General features: G+C 46.0%; 1 long non-coding RNA gene across 1 annotated transcript in view; it reads right to left on the minus strand.

Annotated features, from left to right (window-relative positions):
- Positions 1-1,866: 1,866 nt before the first annotated feature.
- Positions 1,867-15,414, minus strand: part of LOC139180750 (uncharacterized) — a 46,983-nt gene continuing 33,435 nt past the window's right edge. The window contains exon 2 of the long non-coding RNA XR_011565012.1: positions 1,867-3,331. This is a non-coding gene — a long non-coding RNA (uncharacterized lncRNA). The remainder of the gene's footprint in view (positions 3,332-15,414) is intronic.

Consider the following 15,414-nt stretch of genomic DNA (forward strand, 5'->3'; position numbering starts at 1 on the left):
ATGGCGGATGTAGATGGACCTAGAGACTGTCTCACAGACTGAAGTCAGTCAGAAAGAGAAAAACAAATATCGCATATTAACGTATATGTGTGGAATCTAGAAAAATGGTACTGCTGCTGCTGCTAAGTCGCTTTAGTCGTGTCCGACTCTGTGCGACTCCATAGACGGCAGCCCACCAGGCTCCCCCATCCCTGGGATTCTCCAGGCAAGAACACTGGAGTGGGTTGCCATTTCCTTCTCCAATGCACGAAAGTGAAAAGTGAAAGTGAAGTCGCTCAGTCGTGTGCGACCCTCAGCGACCCCATGGACTGCAGCCTTCCAGGCTCCTCCGTCCATGGGATTTTCCGGGCAAGAGTACTGGAGTGGGGTGCCATTGCCTTCTCCAGAAAAATGGTACAGATGAGTCTTATTTGCAGGGCAGGAATAGAGAACAGACATGTGGAATGGGAAGTGAATTGGGAGATGGGGATTGACATATACACTGCCGTGGATAAAACAGACAGCTGGTGGGAACCTGCTGTATAGTAGAGGGGACTCAGCTCCGTGATCTGGGATGACCTAGAGAGGTGGGATGGGGGAGAGGGATGGGTGGGAGGGAGGTTCAAGAGGGAGGGGATATATTTATACACAGAGCTGATTCACTCTATTGTGTAGCAGAAACCAACATGCTATTGTAAAACAACTATATCCCCATTAGAAAAAAAGAATACTCTGTGTAACCACACCACATATTTTGCAGCTGCCCTCACCAAAAGCCTGGGTGGAACCCAGTTGGCAAAACATGAGGGAGAATGACTGTGAACCCAGCGGAATCCACTGCAATCAGTCCCCAGGGTCTCTCCTGCAGCTCAGGCTAAATAGCAGCCGTTACCTGGGAAACCAGAAGCCATGTGCAGAGGGCAGTGGCTGTGGAGGGAAGGTTCACTGGGATACACCTCCCATCACCCTGAGATTAAGGGACATAAAAAGAGAAGGTGGATGAGCTGCCCAGTGGCTGGTGTGAGAAGCAGGCTGTCATTTGGGAGAGCAGTTTCCATTGCAGGGAGGAACCGCTAAACCAAAGGAAGCCTTAATAACAAAGCAACAGCCAGAGATTACCTATTTGATGAGCTTTGTTCCCAATCTTATAGGTCTATGATCTGAACATCCCAGGCGTTACCAAGGCAATCATGCTTACGTGAAGAACCCAAGTCTCTAGGTCACTGAGGGTTTGAAGGTCGGAAGACCAGCCTTTGACAGAAACCCCTTGAGACGTTTCTGAAAAGCCCCTGGAGTGCTCAGTGTATCCACGAATCCATGCTGGGCGATGATTGCCGAACACGGCAGCAGCTGCCACCACCCTCATGAGCTAGCCCTTCCCCCGCAAGGTGCCCCATCTCATCCCGCCTGGTGGAGGATTCCACCTGTTCTTTTGAGTCCTAGCTTCCAAGTCTGCCTCCAAAACGTTTTCCAGGACTATTCGAATTCTCCCATTCACTCTGTGGCCTTGAATCCCCTCACCTGAGCATGTCTTGTTTTGTTATTTTGTGTGTGGATTGCTGGCTTCCCACGTGGCGTGGTGGCCGATGCAGAAGCCCAAAGAGACTCAGGTTGGATCCCCAGGTCAGGAAGACCACCTGGAGGAGGAAATGGCCATCCACTCCAGTATTATTTGCCTGGAAAATCCCATGGACGGGGGAGCCTGGCGGGCTGCAGTCCCTGTGAGGTTGGGGAGAGGTGGACACGACTTAGTGACTGAGCATGTGCACACGTGTGGATGGCCAAGTCGTGTCTCACATAATATGGGGTGCAGGCTCTACACGGAGGTTCTTGATGAATGAATGTGTCCAGATATGCATGAGACAAATTCCAAAAATGTTCAATGTCGACATACACGCTGTTCAGCCTTATATTTATTTAGAACCACTCCCCAAGCACTTTTTGCCAGGCCCTGCAGATATAAAATGAATTGAATGAGGCCCTTGTCTCAAGGGTTTGTGTGTTCCAGCTGGTTTAGATCCTTCCAGCTGTTTGACTTTTGGGGGGTGGTGGGGAAGAGGGGATATGTTGGCACAGTGGTTTTTTTTTTTGCCCCCAAGTAAGTGATAAATAATTATCTAACTTTGTAAGCAAATAGCAAATTTCTGAGGAAGAGAAATCCTCAATGAAACACAAATCCTTAGTAAACAATACAATATTTATCCAATTATAGACTACTTACTATGCTCTGAGGCTTCCCTAGTAGCTCAAATGGTAAAGAATCTGCCTGCAGTGCGAGAGATGCAGGTTCGATCCCTGGGTTGATAAGATCCCCTGGAGAAGGGAATGGCAACCCATTCCAGAATTCTTGCCTGGAGAATTCATGGACAGACGAGCCTGGTGGGCTACAGCCCATGGGATCTCAAAGAGTCAGAAGCAACTGAGCTTTCACTTCAGTTCACTTCCTGCACTCTGGGTTCATTTAGAAACAGCAGCTCTCTTATTCCTCCATGCAACCCTTTAAGTGCATTATCATTTCTGCTTTAATGATGGGAAAAAGAAAATGAAGCAAGTGCCTTGCTCCAGATCCCATCAAATGTGATGCCAGGTTTCAAACCCAGGTTTGTGTAATAAGTCAGGCTATGTCCTCAGCTGCTGTTCTGTGTCACCATCCTGTCCCCCGACGGTCCTTCTGTGTCCAGGGTCAGATAATGAAATGAACAGTGATGAGTCACCGAGGGCAGGCAGCAAACGTGAGGACATGGATGAACTTGTTTTCAGTAAGTGAAGCAGAGATTACAGAACAACTTTAGAATCCATTGCACAAAACCCCAGGCTCCCAGAGAGCCATGCAGAAAGCCAAGGTGTGTCATCGTTCTCAGAGGGGACCTTGGTGTCTGGACCTGCCTTCCCACCCATGTATTCTGGGGCTTTCTCTCCTTCAAGGGTGGTTCTCTAGGGGCAGTCCAGAGAATTCAGATTTAACACTATTGTCCCCAGGGCTCCTCTGCCTGACTCATTGTGTGGTCTCTCACTGATGAGTCACCAGTCTATGACTCAGTTTTCACATCCTACTCAGGGCTCAGAGTTTGGCTGTTGGGCTCCTGGGGTTGGGTTTATATGGAGGTAACAGAAGGTTAGCGATATGCTGGTAATCCAGGGATCCTGGGCTGTACTTCTTTCCTTTTGCTCATGGGAGCATCTTCTAATCTGTCAGAGGTGCTCATGGATGCGCCAAGACCAAGGGTGCTGAAGTGGCCTCGCCAGTGAGGTCAGCCTCCATTTCTGCTGCTGCTGTGTAGACGCTGACTGTGGATCCTCCACTCCGTGGGTGGCCTTCTGTGGCTGTGGTCTGTCAGAGGAAGACAACACCCTGTAGAGGAAGAAATCCTCTGTGTGAAAAAACATGGGTTCACTTCAACCCTATCCTTTCTCAACTACACTGCTCAGAAAACTTCAGTCTGTAGCTTCCTGTTTTAAACCCCACCCTGAAGTCCTCCAGGTAAACTCTGGGATGGCAAAAACTCACCTGGGTTGTGAATAAGGAAATCAGCCAATGAGGAGCCTCTTGAAAGTAACTGGGTCTTTGAGAGGTCCCCTACTTCTGCATCCAAGCAGACCATAGCTTGGCTGAGCATCCTGGGAGATGCCATGTCCAGATGGGCTGCTACAATGATGGGACATTAACAAGACATTGAAATGGGATTCTTGCCACTAGTTCTTGCCACTGAGACTTCATAAGATGAAATCAGGATCCAACAATGGGTATGACAGCATACCCCAGGATGCAGATTTTCAAGGGGAAGGGCTCGTATGTCTTCATTCTTCATCCACATAAAAGATAGGGGAAAGGGTCAGAGAGGGTGGAGAGGGGAGAGGGTGAGAGAAGAGATTCCTTTGGGGGAAGGAGACTCCTCTTTCAGGGGAGGGTGCAGATGCTGCCGGAGAATGCAGAGAGCTATTTTTTGCAGTAGGGAGACACAGGCACTGGTGACCTAGCCAACTGTGACTAGCACCTGGCTCCTCCCAAGAGGTAGAGAATGAAGGAGGGGTGACTTTTGACATAGATGCAAGAGCCAGGATAGAGTGCTGGGGGGGCTTAGACTGCACCCCCAGAGTTTTTCAGGGTAAAGGGTGCAACTGTTTCCTGCTCATGAGATGTGGCTCATGCCAAAAAATAAGTGTGTGATTAGGTCCCCTTAGATCTTGTCTGAGAGTGCCTGAGGGAGGAGGGAATAGGGCAGGAAGGTGAGATGTGCGGGTCCCAGTGCCTCGAGTGGCTCCAGGAATGGAGTTGCATTTGTCAAAGTCAAGGAAACTGTAGGACGGAGGCCTCTGAAAGGGGTCTTGGGAGCATCCATGGCATGACCCCAAGAGACGAGTCCTGGCCTGGTCCCACCAGGGATTCTTCCTTTGGCCAAATCAAAGCTCTCCAATCTCTTTACCTTTCCTCTTGCTCATGGCTTTGACCTCAAACAGCAGAGAGAGAGAAAGAGAGAGAGAGAGGGAGGAATGGGGAAAAACCAGGACAGGAGGAGTCAGCCAAAAAGTTGCATTTCTAACGTGCTACGAGTCATGTTTGTCCAACAGACTAGTTACACAAACCATACTAGTTCAGTTCAGTTCAGTCGCTCAGTCATGTCCGACTCTTTGCTACCCCATGTACGGCAGCACGCCAGGCCTCCCTGTCCATCGCCAGCTCCCTGAGTTTACTTAAACTCATGTCCATTGAGTCCGTGATGCCATCCAACCATCTCATCCTCTGTCATCCCCTTCTCCTCCCACCATCAATCTTTCCCAGCATCAGGGTCTTTTCAAATGAGTCAGCTCTTCCCATCATTTGGCCAAAGTATTGGAGTTTCAGCTTCAGCATCAGTCCTTCCAATAAACATTCAGGACTGATTTCCTTTAGGATAGGCTGGTTGGATCTCCTTGTAGTCCAAGAGATTCTCAAGAGTCTTATCCAACACCTCAGTTCAAAAGCATCAATTCTTTGGCACTCAGCTTTCTTTATATTCCAACTCTCACATTGATACATGACTACTGGAAAAACCATAGCTTTGACTAGATGGACCTTTGTTGGCAAAGTAATGTCTCTGCTTTTTAATATTCTGTCTAGGTTGGTCATAACTTTTCTTCCAAGGAGGAAGCATCTTTTTATTTTATGGCTGCAGTCACCATCTGCAGTGATTTTGGAGCCCAGAAAAATAAAGTCTGCCACTGTTTCCACTGTTTCCCCATCTATTTGCCATGAAGTGATGGGACCAGATGCCATGATCTTTGTTTTCTCAATGTTTAGCTTTAAGCCAACTTTTCCCCTCTCCTCCTTCACTTTCATCAAGAGGCTCTTTAGTTCTTCACTTTCTGCCGTAAGGGTGGTGTCATCTGCATATCTGAGGTTATTGATATTTCTCTCGGCAATCTTGATTCTAGCTTATGCTTCTTCCAGCCTGGCATTTCGCATGATGTACTCTGCATATAAGTTAAATAAACATGGTGATAATATACAGCCTTGATGTACTCCTTTTCCTATTTGGAACCAGTCTGTTGTTCCATGTCCAGTTCTATCTGTTGCTTCCTGACCTGCATACAGGTTTCTCAAGAGGCAGGTAAAATTGTCTGTTATTCCCGTCTCTTTCAGAATTTTCCAGTTTGTTGTGATCCACACAGTCAAAGGCTTTGGCGTAGTCAGTAAAGCAGAAATAGATGTTTTTCTGGAACTCTCTTCCTTTTTCGATGATCCTGCGGATGTTGGCAATTTGATCTCTGGTTCCTCTGCCTTTTCTAAATCCAGCTTGAACATCTGGAATTTCATGGTTCATCTATTGCTGAAGACTGGCTTGAAGAATTTTTTTTTTAATTTTCTTAATTAATGGTAAACACCTTCACCTTCCTCTCAGAGCCCGCCCTCATCTGTACCTTCCATTTCTTCTCTCTGTATCTCACCACATTTTGTAGAAGCCTCTGCGAGTGCACACTGCCATGCCCCGTTTACCAGTATCCACCACATAAATGGGGCTTTCCAGGTGGCTCAGTGGTAAAGAATCTGCCTGCTAAGCAGAAGATGCAGGTTCGATCCCCGGCTTGGGAAGATCCCCTGGAGAAGGAAATGGAACCCACTCCAGTATTCTTGCCTGGGAAATCCCAAGGGTAGAGGAGCCTGGTGGACTAGAGTCTATGGAGTCATGAAGAGTTGGACATGACTTAGCAATTCAAATAACAACCATCTAAAAAGGTGAATTCTTTGTGGGCAGCAGCCGTATCTTCTTCATGGCAGTAGTTCCTGTAAAATAGCATCACGATGCTGTATGGTTGGTTTGCCCTCAGTTCTTGTTAAGTGAACGATTAAATGAGTGTAAGGATGGCAAAAGGGAGATGCATTTATTTAGACCTTTGGGACCTTCTCAGAGCTCATCAGCTGGGCTCTGCCCATTGTTTCTACTTACAGCTCCCACCAGGTTCCCTGAAGACCCAGTAGCTCTGTGCCCATTTGTACTTTTGAGGGCAATCCCAATTGTCCCCATAAGACAGCATGTCCCTGAGGAGAGATGGAGATGAAGAGAGCCAGCTCTCCATCCAGGGAAATCAAGGATGGGAGCTGAGCCACTCCTGCCCAATTTCAACAGAACCCTCTGTTGTACAGGGAACAGTGGAGAAATTGTTCATCCACATCTCATTGCTCATGGAAATATTCCGACTGCAAAGTCAGCATCGGCTTTGATTTCCTGCCCTGGGAGGAGGCCGGGTCAAAAGGCGCCAAGGAGGCCTGTGCAGAGTCAGAGGGCTCATGAGATGGGGTGAGCAGAGACCCTCACACCCCATCTGTGTTCGGCGGTGGAACTTCTAGCACTGGGGGTGGTCAAGCCAAGCCAGCCCCATCCTCGCCTTTGGCTCCTCTGAGAGCTCCAGCCCCTCTTGGAACCACCACAGCCGGAAGTGCGAGGGTCAGAGCAGGCCTGAGGGTCTGTGCCCGGGGCCTGCACTTGCTTCCTGGAAAGAAACTGCACGGGGAGGGTCTGGAGTACTGGGCCTCTGAGGGGCCCGAGGGTTAGGGAACCAGAGGCAAACCCAGCCATCTGAGTCCCTTTAAAGAGGACACCAACTGAAATAACCTGGGAAAGGCACTTCCAGAGCAAAAGTACGTCCAGTTGCTGTCTCAAAGCTAATTTTAAGAATGTCCTTTTCTCTTGAAATTTCATCACCATGACTCATCGCACTGCAGGCCAAGATTCTGAAGCTCTGAGTCAGACTGAGCCCTGAGAGCTGAGGCTCAATGGGAGTTTTACCTAAATAAAGCCTGCAAGCGGACCTGCTGTGATAGATGCCTTAGAAATTTGCTAATTCAGCAATGCACACGCCCTTGCACCTCTGCTGTTCACACAGTTGCCCGCAAGTTCCTGGGGCCGTTGGTGTGACCAGGCTTCTCTCAGGTGTGAGAACTTCCTTCTTCTTGCTTGAACCCTCAGCCAGTTTGTTTCCGTATCTTTCCTGCGAAGGTGGGTCCTTTCCTGTAGTCTGCTCAGCCCCTCTGTATGTGCCCTTTTGATGTGCTATGGGCTGTGCTCAGTCGTGTCTGAGTCTTCTTGACCCCATGGACCATGCCCACCAGGCTCCTCTGTCCGTGGGATTTCTCAGGCAAGAAGACCAGAGTGGGTTGCCATTTCCTTCTCCAGGGGATCTTTCCCACCCAGGGATCGAGCCCATGTCTCCTACATTGGCTGGTGGATTCCTTACCACCATGCCACCTGGGAAGAGCCTTTTTGATATTTGCAGCCAAAATGGTATGATGATTAAGCACAAATTCCAGAAAGGATCCAGACAGGGTGACCTTCTCTAAACGCCAAGCAAAGGGAATGGCATCTACATTGGGATTTTTGAAAGTCAGAGCTGGAAGGGGCCTCAGCTCATCACCTTCCCTATCATTCTACAGACATCCATGTCACCCAGGACTCAGATCGACAGCTTGCCCAAGGTGACCCAGCCATTAGGAGGAAGATCCAGACCTTAAGCCAGGGTCTGCTCACATCTTAACCTCTTGACTCAACTATTTATGCTTTGTTTACTCACTATCCAGATTAATCTCTAGACTCTACAAAGCCTACATCTGGGTGTTGGGGGAGGAGGGGACATAGAGGAAAGTGAGGAGGCCAGTTCAAGGCTGACCACCTGCTTTGGTGCCCCTTGAGCTCCAGGTCAGGGACCTGAGAGGATGGTGGCTGTAACCATGGCAACAGGAGGCCTGAAGAGTGACCCTGGAGGGGAAGCTGGGACTGCTGGGGAGTGGCCCAGAGGCAGAGACCCGGTCTTTACTCAGGGATGGTGGCCATGGAAGGTTAATAAAAGTAAGAGATTCATGGAGCTTGGCCCAGGGGACCTTTGGCTTCTCAGCTGTCCCTGGGGCACACGGTGGGTGGCGCCCTTATCGTGAATGAGGGGGTGGGGCATGCAGTCACGTAGAGTAAGCACAGCTTTGCAGTCAGGCTGTTGAAGTCAGAACTTTGGCGGGGGGTTGCCACGGAGGCCCACTCTCCGGAGGTAGAAAGGATTGTTGTGGGGTTCCAGAGACATCACAGGAACCCAAGCTGGGCACCATAACGCAGCCAAGACTCCTGGGGCCTAAAGTCGGGGCTCTGGCAGGAACCCGAGAGGCTAACCCCGGCTCTTTTCCCTTTGACTTGGTGTCCCTGCCCTTATCTCTCCATCTCGGTGTCTCTCTCTGGTTTTATACTCACTTTCTCTTGACATCTTTTCTTCTTCCTGTGCATCCATGCTGTTCTCCCCTCCCTCTGCCTGTAGTTCTCCTCGCTTTTGTTAACGTGTGACCCAGAATGGCTGCTCCTGTATTAACTGCATCTTACCAGCCTTCAGCTAAGCTTCCATGACTTGGTGGCTGTAATTTTCTAGACTCTAAAATCTAAGAGAGGAGCCCGATGGGCCCAGATCGCATTTCTGAGCCAAGCTGCACGAGTCATAGGTTGCTGGCCGTCCCATGAATTAGCTGCTCTTGTTTCAGATGTCCAGCCTCATGCCATCAACTGTGGCCATGGGCGCAGTCAGTCAGCCGGGAGTGAGAAAGAATAGACAAGGGAAGGTTCCTGACCTGCAGAGGATCATCTGTACATTCAACCAAGCCACTTCTAAGACATGTGACTCTGTGCAAGGCTTCCTAACCCTCTGAACCTTAGTTTTCCTTATCTATAAAATGAGGGGAATAATACCTACTTCCTGGGGTTGTTAAGTGAAAACTGAAAGTGTTAGTTGCTCAGTCGTGTCCAACTCTGTGTGACCCCATGGACTGTAGCCCTCCAGGCTCCTCTATCCATGGGATTTCCCACCCAAGAATACTGGAGTGGGTAGCCATTCCCCTCTCCAGGGGATCTTCCTGGAGGGAAGATCTCCAGGGGATTGGACCAAGGTCTCCTGCATCGCAGGCAGATTCTTTACTGTCTGAGCCACCAGGGAAGCCCACGGTTGTTAGGAAGACCAGATAAATATGACATGTAATCCAACCATGCCAGGCCCATGGAAAATACCCAAAAAATTATCGCTATTATCCGCCGGAAGTGATTTAGAAGAGCCGGAGTCTTGGGTATGCACAGGACCTTCTGGCCTATGGGGCCTTCTGAACTTCTCCCCCTTTTGTCTTTCTCCATTTGGAATCTTTTTCTGTTTCCCCTCTTGATGGTTGTTAATTTCTCCCTTGTTGTCAGTGCTGTAACCCGATGCTTGAGGATTTCACAACAGGATGCACTGAAGCCAATGTTTTCCATTTGGATATGACTTCCATGTTCTTGCCTTGCTGTTGTCAATAACTTTAAAAGGGTGGAGGGTGTGGTTTACTGTACTGAATAAGGCTGTGATCTGTGTTTTTGAAAATTGCTCGGGCAAAGGAAGGAAGTTGTCTGTGATGACACTGCTGGCTTTTATAACATAAATATGAAGCTCTGTGTTGTCGTTTGGCAAAACTCCCAAAATTTCCCTCGAGAAGCTCAGGCCAAGTTGAGAGTCAACTTCAGAGTACAGAGATATATTTAATAAAAAGCAAAAATTACTCTAGATGCCAGAGATTGTTATAAACAAATACCTTGCCAAACATGCACAGCCTTCTTTCTCTCTCCATCAGTTCCCTATCTGTACACATTGCATAGTCATTGACTGGAACACTGAATGGGTGATCTGTGTTGCTAAGAATGTCAGAGTGTGAGAGTATGTCTGGAGAGTGGGGTAGGTTACTGGAGGTTGGGGAGGGGCTGGGAAAAATGAGGGAAAGGGTCAATAAATGGAGACCGAGTCCTACAATGAAGATCATAGCATCCGGTCCCATCATTTCATGGCAAATAAATGGGGGGTAACAATGGAAACAGCGACAGACTATTTTCTTGAGCTACAAAATCACTGTGGATGGTGACTGCAGCCATGAAATTAAAAGAACCTTGCTCCTTAGAAAAAAGGCTATGACAAACCTAGACAGCATATTAAAAAGCAGAGACATTACTTTGTTGACAAGTATTGTCAAACTGGTTTTTCCAGTAGTCATGCATGGATGTGAGAGTTGAACAATGAAAAAGGCTGAGCATTGAAGAGCTGATGCTTTCAAATTGTGGTGCTGGAGAAGACTCTTGAGGGTCTCGTGAACATCAAGGAGATCAAACCAATATCAATCCTAAAGTAAATCAACCCTGAATATTCATTGGAAGGACTGATGCTGAAGGTGAAGCTCCAATACTTTAACCACCTGATGCTAAGAGCTAATTCATCAGAAAAGACCCTGAGGCAGGGAAAATTGAGGGCAGGAGGAGAGGGGGACAACAAAGGATGAGATGGTTGGATGGCAACACTGGTTCAATGGACATGAGTTTAAGCAAGCTCCAGGAAATAGTGAAGGGCAGAAGCCTGGTGCGGTGCAGTCCATGGGTTCGCAAAACAGTCAGACATGACTGAGCAACTGAACAACAAGAAGTCCTAACAGCCGTGGTCAAGGCAAGCCTGTACTAGGTTAGAGCAGGGAGATAGATGTGTTGCAAAAACAGAGGGAGAATCTGTGGTGAAAAGCTAGGTCATTCTAAAGATTTCAATAAAACCTGCAAGACCCGGACTGACTTCATGGGCATGTGAGCTGTTGGATTGCACGGGGTCCCACCCTCAGAAGGGCCCCATGCTTACCTAAGTGCTTTGCTGTTGCTGTCTTGACATTCTTAAGTTTTAAACATGAGACCCTATATTTTAACTTTGCACCGGGCCTTGAAAATTATGTTGCTGATCCTGGCCAGGGAGCATTGAACCGGAGACTCATCTCCAGAAGTACAAGCTGGCATGAACAAGAGAAGCATGAAGTAGTTACCCCTCCTGGTTATTAGGGCAGGGGACGGGGGCAGTCATCAAGTGATTTTAGAACCTAATATTTAGAACCAGACAGAGGTTAGGGACCCAGCTTGAATAGGCAAGGACCGTGGCGGCAACTGACACTGCAGTAGAACTGTGTCTTGAAGCTTGCCTCGGGGGAATCGACGCACAGAACACTGGGCTTAGGAAAGCCGCGCTGGTTTCAGGTGTGTATCCGCCAATCAGCTGTGGCCCCCAGCAGAGTCTCACGGCCACAGCCAATCAGCAGAGAGGAAGAGGCCACAGCCAATCAGCAGAGAGGAAGAGTAGTACAGGCAAAGGAGGTCTCCCATAGATGGAGCTACGTGTAGATGCTAGCTTTGCCACTTACAGGTGTTGGGCTTCAGGTAAGGAATGCTCCTTACTTCTCTGAGCCTTAATTTCTTCATCTATGGAATGAGGAAAACAATACCTATTCGCAGTTGATGAGAAGGTTAGATGAGATACGGTATATAAAATTTCTACTACCTCGCCTGACCGGTAAGTAATCTACAGTTGCTCTTATAGCCTATTGTTAATTTAAGAGAGCCAGAGTTAAGAAAAGTAGGTTTTAATCCCACTGGCTGTGACCTTGGGCAAACCACGTTGCATGTTTGAATCTCAATTTCTTCATAAGTAAAGGGAAATAAAAACCCAATGCCTGAGACAGTGTCTTGGACATAGTAGATACTCACTAAATGCATATTAGATGTTCTGCTGCACTGCAACAAAAGATATGAGAGCTATTTGCAAAGCTGCAAAGGGCTTTGCCACTGTATTATCTTTTTGTTGACTTTAGAAAATCAGATTTATTACTTGGCAGGGTAGGAATCAAATAAGGTTGAGATCACCTCACTCTGAAAATAAAATAACTTTCTGAGTGCTTGCCTGCCTTGGGATTTGGGTCAGTCTTTTGTTACTGGCATCAGCACATAGCTAACTAATCCAAATGTAACCAAACTGGGCTGGGAGTCTTTGCATTGCTTTTTTTCTTCCAAGTTTTTCTTTCTAGAATAAAAGGGAAATGGTATTATCACGTGGGTTACCACAAATCAAAAAGTATAATTAATGACAAGACATTCAATCTGCATGCACCTACATCAAATGGATTCAGAGCATGTCATTCCTTTTCACGACAGCTCATGAAGCATGAAGACTATTTAGAGAGGATGAAAAAGTCTCATTCATTAGCCTCTGGGATGCCAAGAGGGGAAATGACTTATGTACAAATGACACAAAGCACATATTTTTCTTGTTCTGAGTTTACATATTCCACATGGGATTAAAGGAAACCCTGTGTCACCAGGCTACGTGCCTTGGACGAGGAGAATTCTGGGCTGCAAGGATAGAATAACAACCTGAACACTGAGACACCAAAGGTCAGCTTCACTGAACTGAAGTGACCTTGAGATTGAAATGATTCTTAAGGCATTATATACCTTCTGCCTCAAATGATGGAATAATATGACCGACAATCGCTACTGAGACCAACCTGGGTAGACTTCCACCAAAAATCTGTGTTCCTCCTTTTATTATAGGCAGCTGTAGCTTCTCTATCAAGGGCTAAGTTTCCCAGTCTTCTAGCAGTAAGTGTGATTGTGTCAACAAGTTCTCTACAATGGAATGTGTTGTTATTGATGTGTGTATATATCTTCTTTGGAGAACTGTACATATAAATCTTTGGCCCATTGCTATTTGAATTGTCATTTTCTTCTTGAATTTCTGGTTGAGTTTGATCTTTATATATTCTGATAATAGTTTTCTGTATATATGTTGTTTTTCTCTTATCAGATACATGATTTGCAAATATTTTCTCCCATTTTGTGTGTTGTCTTCTCACTTTCTTGATGACATTTATGAAGCACAAAGGTTTTAATTGATGAAGTCCATTTTTTTCTATTTTTTCTTTGTTGTTTGTGCTTTTGGTGCCATAGCTAAGAAACCATAGCCTAATTCAAGGTCATGAAGATTTACACCTATGTTTTTTCCTAAGACATTTTCAACTTTGAACTATTTGAGTTCATTTTTGTATATGGTGTGAGGTAGGAGTTTAGTTGCTTCTAGGATCATTCAAACATTCTCAGAGAATTACAGCACCCCCGTTTATGCCACACTGTCCATTTGTGTTTTTATGAGTTTCGACAGTCTATATAATCAGTGTGTGTGTGTGTATGTTTTCAAAGCTCAAGAAAAACATATCTTCCTTAGGTTGCAAGTATTTGATGAACTTCTGTATCTGTAGCACTCAAAACAATAGTTTAATATTTGTATACTGTACAAGAACGAGTCAGTACCTTTTTCTCATCTATTGTGCTATTTTATTTTCACTGAAATCCAAAGGTAGGTGATACTCCTGGACCTAAAAGCTAAGAAATGTTAACATGGCCAAGATCACAATATTACTAATAAGTGAATTATAGACGTAAAACCAGGTTTCCAGATTATGTGCTCTTCCTGTTCTATGTATTTATTACTATGGTGAAATGGAGTGCTTTAAAAATAGTTTCATTAATTTATTCATATATTCCAGAAATATATAGTGAGCCTCTGTTATTTGCTAGGCATTGTGCAAAACACTGACAAGAAATGATGAGCAACAATGGACATAGTTCTTTTACTTGCGAGATGGACTTGATGGAAAATCAAATGGTCACACAAATACATACATAATTACAATTGTGACCAGTGGTAGAAGGTGGACTTGCATGCATCATTATGAGTAAATAATGAGGTGATCTGACTACTAAGATAGGTCAGGTGACGATTCTCTAGGAAGTAGTACTTCACTGAGATCTGAAGTTAATAGGAGCTAAGTGAAGAGCAGGTAAAGAGCATTCCTCACAGAAATAATAGTCTGTGCAAATGTCCTGTGGCAGCATCAGCCATCTGAGAAATCTAAGGATTTTGTCTACTCCATTTAAAATGTATTCGTTAAAACAATATATCACAACTGAACAGGAAAATGATTCAGTGTACACAAAAAGGCAAGTTAACCCTAAATTCTTTAAGACCTAATTTATCCATCTCTTTGCTTTTAAGCACCTACATTGGAAAATAAAGAGGAGAACAAAAAAGGAAATGATATCACTGTATACCCCTAAATCCATGCAATTGATCAACAGGAGTGTTTGTTGAGTATTTCAAGGACATGAGGATGTTCTTCTCTTCTTTGGGATGGTCCTCAGAAGAATAAACATCCTCATTCCTTTGAGGGCTTGTGAGGCCTGTGAACTTGTGCGTGCGTGCTAAGTCACTCAGTCAGGTCCAACTCTTTGTGACCCCATGGACCACAGCCTGCCAGACTCCTTCGTCCATGGGATTTTCCAGGCAAGAATACTGGAATGGGTTGCCATTTCCTCCTCTAGGGGATCTTCCTGACTCAGCAAACCCACTTCTCCTGCATTTCCTCCTTTGGCAGGAGTGTCACCTGGTAGAAGCCTTAACGCCATCAGGGCAGTCCCCAGGGTCCTGTTTCCAGGCAGAGTAAGCTGCTTTGCTCCAGGGTTATCAGGCACGTTCCCATATGTATCCGTGCATTAATCAATTCAAGTTCTGGATTAAAGGCAATGAATCACCTTGAGGATTATCTGTGATGTTGGTGCTTGCAGGAGTTTTAACAGCCAATTTGGAATCCAACACTGTTGTTGAATTTAGAGGGGAAAAAATATTCACATTTAAGAAGCATATTTCACCCAAGGAGGATTAATCATTTTTAAGAAGGAGGAGACCTATGATGACTGGCAGGGAAGGAATGTCTGGGAGAAATTGTGACCTGCTAATTTAATTAGTATCTGCACTTCTATTTGATTTCCTTCCTTGTCTAGGAATTTTGTTTGGCATTGTATGTGCTTAGTCATTTTGTCATGCATCAGACACTAGGGATCCAAGCACTGATGGGAATTGGGCTACATAGGAGCCTAAGAAACAGGTCCTGCCTTGTAAGGAGTAGCCAGCAGAGAATCTGATCCCAAGAAGTGCTTTAAAAACATTGACTGAAATGAATAGTACTTCATAAAATTAAATGTGCTCATTGTTTGGGGGAGAGTGAAAAAAGTAGTTATCCTATAATATAACAGCTTCATTTTCCCCTTAGAG

This window comes from Bos indicus, chromosome 29 (genome assembly GCF_029378745.1).
Source record: "Bos indicus isolate NIAB-ARS_2022 breed Sahiwal x Tharparkar chromosome 29, NIAB-ARS_B.indTharparkar_mat_pri_1.0, whole genome shotgun sequence".
NCBI lineage: Eukaryota > Metazoa > Chordata > Mammalia > Artiodactyla > Bovidae > Bos > Bos indicus.